Source organism: Haplochromis burtoni, unplaced genomic scaffold, assembly GCF_018398535.1.
Source record: "Haplochromis burtoni strain Fernald_Lab_line unplaced genomic scaffold, NCSU_Asbu1 Contig_2181, whole genome shotgun sequence".
In the NCBI taxonomy this organism is placed as follows: Eukaryota; Metazoa; Chordata; class Actinopteri; order Cichliformes; family Cichlidae; genus Haplochromis; species Haplochromis burtoni.
In genome coordinates, this window is record NW_024584542.1 from 5,734 (window position 1) to 12,749 (window position 7,016).

Consider the following 7,016-nt stretch of genomic DNA (forward strand, 5'->3'; position numbering starts at 1 on the left):
CCCCCCCCCCCAATTTAAATTTTTGAAATGCTCATATTCATTGATGAACATTTGCTGCACAGCAACACATTTTAAATCAAATTTATGCATCCTCATAAACTCCCCAGCAAGAAGTTACAATGTTGGCTCAAACTGCATGTTTCACTTTAGGTTTCTCTTTCACCTGGATTTTTCTTTGCTCGGGTGGGAAGCTTTGGCCTTACGTGAAATGAGCGCTACAAAACATAGCAATTAACAAAATAGTGATAGTGCAGTGTTTATGTCTTCATGAGGTAATGTTTAAACAGGTTTTCCTCTACAACCATTTGAGCTTTTACAGCTCCAGATGTGACTTTTTGGTTATAAAACACTGAATTAAATATAGAGTCTAAATGGTGACAGAATTTTAGAAAGAAACATGGGTTGGCCTACAACACAAAATACACACATTTCCTACCTGAATGAAATGAATGTGATCTTCTGTATGAGAAAGCTGTTCCAGGTCAGCGTCTCTTTTCTTCAGCCTGACGATTTCCTCCTCCAGCTGCAGCTGCAGAGCTTCTGCCCGAACAACTGCAAGTTTCTCTCGAGCCTCAATCAGCTGCTTTATTAAAGTACGTTGCTTTTGTATGTAGGAGATCAGCTCATCAAAGAGCTTGTCTTTGGACTTCATTGCAGTCTGAAAACAAATCTGTTTTATACAAAGAAGGTTTAAATTAGGAAAAAAAATACTTTTTGGAGGCGAATTTAGAAAACTGCGGCAAAATTCATAAACCAATATAAAGAAAATAAAATGTAGCCACTGCATTTATAAATATGCAATAGTTAGTGTCTCATTGATGGATTTTAATTTCTGATTTTTACTCCAAGTATTTTCTGGAGAGCTTTATTTTTACTCATGTTGTCCTCATTAGCTCCTTTAAGTGACCAATTAGGTTTGTTGTTAAAAAATGTGTTTGTCGTGGTTCATCTGCAGTTTACTTTGCATCTTGACTCACTGTGAAAAGTTTCCATGTAAACAATATCTCAAAGTGTACAAGCAACTATGTGCCTGTTGCACACAGATGAAATGGGCCACAGTCAGCCAATTCCATTTGCTGACTGAATCTCTTGTATTAGGTACATTGAAAATACAGGATTAAAGCCTGTTAATGCTCTTAATAGAAAAAACCAAAAAAAAAAAACCCTGTATAACTCATATGAATCATCTCTGTATGATTGTAGGGTCTTCACCTTACAGTATAAAGCACATTAAGGAGGCAGTTATTCTTATGAAAGCTGTATTAATCTGAAAGCAGTAGTTGGAATTTAACCAAGTAATTTTTTAGTTTACACTACCACAAAGCACAACATGTACTAGACAGCACTGTGGGTCAGTAGAGATATTTGGTTTCTAGTCTTATTTCCACACCTTGAAGTCCTTCACAGCTTGGACCAGCTCATTCAGCTCTTTTTGTCTCTCCTGGGATTTGCGCTTAACGGCACAGTGACTCAGAAAAAGCCGTCCCTGCAAAAAGAAACCGCAGGATCAGAGAAAAATTTAAACACTCCAGATTCATTTCATCTTTTTATTGATCTTTACCTGCTCAGCAGCTCTTTCTGCTGCTGCTGTCACTGTTGAGTGGCGCCAGTGATCGTCCATGGTGCACAAATAGCAGATACATCTTTGATCAGTCTTACAGTAAACCTCCATCAGCTTGTTGTGCTTTGCACATATTTTTTCCTTTAATGGCACTGTAGCAGACACCAGCTTGTGAAGCTTCAGCACAGGAAAACTGTGGTGAGGCTCAAGATGTGCAGGACAGTACGATGCCAAGCAGGTCAGGCAAGACATGCTGGCTTTGTTTCTTTTGGTCCCACAACAGAAATCACAGGCAATGTCTGTTGGTCCTGCAGGAGCAAGAGGAGAAGCTGGACGGGCCTGTTGGGTTACTGTCCTCTTCAGCTTCTCTACAACCTACAGTGATCAAATAAAAGCAGTCAAAGGTTTTGCACGACAAACAGAATCAAACTAGAATGGAAAGAGGATGAAGTCAGCTAAAGTATCCCAATTGTGTATTTTCTTTAAAACTGTAGAAAATGCAATGGAAAAAAGACAACATAATATGTTGTTGTGTACAGAATAGCTGGTTATGAAAATAATGTTGTGTATGAAAATATTTTAGGAGTAACAACAGTGGGTGTGGTAATCACCTACAAAAAATCTAATGCCATGCCAAAATAAATAAGGAATTATACTCCTGGGACGTTATTAGACACAGAGAACCAGAATGGAAAAAAAGATTCATTTCAATGTGGCATGGTTATTCGTGCCAGACATGCTGGTGTCCGTCTTTCAGAAATTGCTAATCTTCTGGGACTGATACCCACCCACCCACACACACACCCAGCTTACTTGTGTAGGTGTAATCAATCACTTTTATTTATAAAGTACTTTAAGACAACCACAGCTGACACAAAGTGCTGTACATTGGAACATAAATAAAATTACATAAGATATAAATAAAAGCCAAATAAAAGAAGAAAAGTTAAAATATAATTAAATAACTACTTCAATTAAGAGAAACTAAGTCTCACTGAGGTTAAAAGCCAAGGAATAAAAGTGGGTTTTAAGACGTGATTTAAAAGTGGACAGTGAAGGGGCCTCTCTAACGTGCAAGGGCAAATTATTCCATAATTTTGGAGCCACAATAGAGAAGGCCCCGCCCCCTCTGAGCTTCCTCCTGGATCTCGGTACCTCCAGGAGCAGCTGGTCAGCTGACCTGAGAGACCGACAGGGTGTGTGGGGATGAAGAAGCTCAGAGAGGTAAGGCGGGGCAAGACTGTGAAGGCATTTAAAAACAAACATGAGAATTTTAAAATGAACTCTAAAAGACACAGGCAGCCAGTGCAGTGAGGCCAGCAGGGGTTATATGCTCTCTTTTACAAGTTCCTGTTAGGAGTCGTGCAGCAGCATTTTGAACCAGCTGCAGACGTGAGAGCAATGACTGACTGACCCCCACATAAAGTGCGTTACAGTAGTCCAGGCGGGAAGAAATAAAAGCATGGATCACTGTTTCAAGGTGCTGCCTCGAAAGAAAAGATTTTACTCTTGCCAGTCGCCTTAAATGATAAAAACTGGACTTCACCACTGCTCTGACTTAAAACCAAGGTCAGTAACAACAGGTTTAAAATAAACTTCCAGGGGTCCCAAATCTACAGAGGAGGACTCACAGGGACCACTGGGTCCAAACACCAACAACTCTGTTTTCTTTTCATTAAAATTTAAAAAGTTTAGAGCCAACCAAGCTTTAATGTCATCTAGGCATGTCATGAGAGGTTTTATGGAGATGCCACCTTCTGCTTCAGTGGCAAATAAATTTGGCAGTCTGCATAACAATGAAATGTGATCCCATGCCTTCTAAGGATGGAACCCAGAGGCAATAAATACAATAAAAAGCAGCGGCCCTAAAATTGAGCCCTGTGGGACACAGCGTGACAGAGGAGCAGAAGATGATTCTGACCGAGAAGGCTGACAGAGAAAGTTCTATCTGACAAATAAGACCTAAACCAATTAAGTGCAGTGCCACCAATACCCACTACATCACTTAATCGAGAAATTAGAATATTGTGGTCTACGGTGTCAAAGGCAGCAGTTAGGTCAAGCAAGACAAGAACAACATGGTTACCAGAATCACATGCCAGAAGGATGTCATTAAAAACCCTTAATAATGCAGATTCTGTGCTATGAAGGGTTTTAAAACCTGATTGAAAAACCTCAAAGATGCCATTATCATCTAGAAAATCTTTCAGTTGACTAAAAACATTTTCTCTAAAACCTTGGAGAGTAAAGGCAGCTTGGAAATAGGCCTATAGTTCGCTAAAACTGTGTGATCAAGGCCAGGTTTCTTAAGCAGTGGCTGCACTACTGCATGTTTGAAATTTGCAGGAACCACACCAGAAGACAGACTGCTGTTAATAATGTCAATAATTTAATGGTGTTGGGGATATTTTCTTGACACACCACGTGTCCTTTAGTAACAGATGAGCTTATCTGAGAGATAGCTGCAGATCATGGCACAAAGCTGAAACCTGACATCAACGACAAATCTGCAGCAATTGTGTGATACTGTCACGAAATGTTGAACCACAAACACTGAGTAATGTTTCCAGCACCTTGCTGAGTCTGTGCCACGAAGAATCAAAGCAGGTCTGAAGAAAGGAGTGGGTCAAACACGGCACTAACCACGTGACCAGTAGGCGTAAATGTGTATTTAAATAGCAAAACAAACAAACAAAGCAACAACAACAACAACAACAACAAAAAAAAGGTACATTAATTAAATCGGATTTTTTTTTTTAATTCTTTTTTTTCCAAGCAGCACCGTGGATGCATCACCTCAGCCAGCATGGTGTTCCTCCCGAGGACAGGCCTTGGGCTGAAGGCCTCCCTACACTGAGGACAGCTGTACGTTCCCGTTTCATTTTCCTGCTCCCAGAACCCCTCGATGCAGATTCTGCAGTAAGTATGTCCACACTGGATGGTGATGGGATCTTTGAGCAGGTCCAGACATACCGAGCAGTAAAACTGATACAGGTCCAACTCGACGGCACACTGCTGCTGCCATTTCTCTGCCATTTGGATGAAATCCACAGGCGCACAGCGGAGTTTTTAACTAATTGAAGGGAAACGCAGGGAAATGTGGGGTGGGGCTTCAACTTCTGCAAGTCTTAAACCAATTATTATGTGACAGTTTTGTTATAGAAGCTTGCTAACGGCACTTAAAAAAAATTTATACATTAAAATAATGACAAATATAAAAATAAAAAGCAAACAATAACCACTGTTCCCTGCAAATGTTATGTATTTTATTTATTTATTTTTTTTATTAATTTTTTAAACCATAATTAAACTTAAATAATTTACAAAGTTAATGTAAATGTTAAAAAAAAATACATACACGAATGCATGGGAACAGGATGGGGACAGCTGAGAAGCTGGTAATTAAGGTGTTTCTTCTCTTGTTGATATGATCGTTTTTTTGATTTTTTTTTTTTTGCCTGTCCCGTTTGGCTCTTTTGCCATCAGAATTACTATCTAAAGGCAAAGAAAGATGACGGATTTACTTTACCAAATCGACCAACCCAGCCTTGCCATATTGGTCTATTTGATTCGTCTTTTATTGTTTATTTTAGTTTAACCTGCTAAATGCGGGACAGATATGATTGCTGATATGATTCTTGTGTTATTTCCTCATTTCCCAGTGAGGCAATATACTGCAGACATTAGCATTACATGAAGCAAATGATGATTGTTTTCTAGTGGTGTAAGTTATGACCTTTGATATGTGTGCACACATGGGTGTGGCTACCTAAGAAAAAGACCTAATAGCCTCTGGCCAAAATGATTTTATCTTGTACATTTGAATATACATAAATGTACACATAAAGAAATAAATACATCATTCTTTTAGTATTTAAAGATAAAAGATAGATGTCAGTAGTTTTTTTTAAGTACAGTATTGTAATTATGAATATACATTGATTAGTATGTAATTTACATCTTCCAGCAAACTGATGTGTTCTCATAAACCTAGAATTATCAAAATCAAAGGAATTTTTATTTGTGGTTGCACCTTCAGACTCATACCTACACCTCCTACACATACCTACAGTATGAAGAAAAGACACAATGTCACTGGCATTGAGGTAAAATGAGTGTAAATATTTGCACAGTAGCCTTTCACTAATGGCCAGACTTTAAGAGATAGAATGATTTTTAAAGTGACCACAAAGCTACCAGGCACTTCAAGTAATACAAGGCAGAGATGTAATTTAACCAAACCGTCTGAATTTTTGATGTCTAAAGTTTTTTTGATCTCTATGTCACAGTCACACTGCTGTGTGTCCCTAATAAATAGGCCAGTGAGTGCTACTGCTAGTTTTAATATAAACTTTAGAGTAGAAAAGCCTTAATAAAAGAGATGAAAAATAACTTTAATGGTATAAAAGTTACTTTTTTGCTGAACTGGATGTCATCATGGCACAGAAAGTTTAACAGAATTACGTCTCGGGAAAAGAAATCCTGCGATCTGCTGACATCTAGTGGTGACTCACTGTAATTACGACTCTAATCATTGAGACTCCTTTTGCGTCTCTATGGATCTTAGCGGGACTCTTGTTTGAGCAACACGTTCTCATCACCAGCTGCTGTAGGCGCAAAATCCCTACTGTATATTTTGAGTTTAATATTTAGCTCATGTTTAATTAATATTTCATAGAGATTTGTTGTTGATCATTTCAGGAGTAGTAATATGCACATTTCAGTTATGTTTACTGAGGGCCAAGACAATCATATTGCACTGTTTGTGATTAGGAGATAAAATAGGTGCTTACCACTTTAAGAACAGAGATACAGTTGCAGGGGGGTGGTTTGGTAAGTTGAGGGCCATGTCTGAAAACATCAACAAATTTTCATTCAAGTGGAAGATTTTTCTTTTTGGATATCAGAACATTCACCAGACACAGGCTCCTTTTTTGGGCTTGTTTTATTGGAAATGACACTGCAGCTGCTTGCTTCTGGAACACGCAGCATTAAATGCCTCACTGTGAGCTTCACATCAGAGAACATTTTCAGTTACACTTAAAGTGATGAGTTTCGTTGGAGGATGTGGAATAGGAGACTTTAAAAATATTCCGTAATTGCGTCACTTTATCAGAACAGCTCCTTTATCAGAGTTACAGGTTATCTGTTCTGCAGCCTCTAAGCAGCAGTAACATACCGATTACTTTTAGCCCACACGCTAAAGTTAAAGTAAAACAGGATGCTTCTAATAATTTCTCCCAAAAGGTGATGAATAAAAATAAAAATTCACTAGTTAAGAAATGACAGGTTGTTGATCAACATTTAAATATATGTACTTTTAAACAACTATTTAGATTAATTTTCAGTTAAATTCACAACAAAGCACAAAGAGACAAGAAAGTTTTATAGGAACAGTGAAGGGTACAAAGTTTGATCTTAAATAATGAAATGACTTCTAGGTAAAAAGGTCTGG

General features: G+C 38.2%; 1 pseudogene; it reads right to left on the reverse strand.

Annotated features, from left to right (window-relative positions):
* LOC121813659 overlaps positions 1–4,638 on the reverse strand; it is a 6,549-nt pseudogene extending 1,911 nt beyond the window's left edge.
* Positions 4,639–7,016: the final 2,378 nt, after the last annotated feature.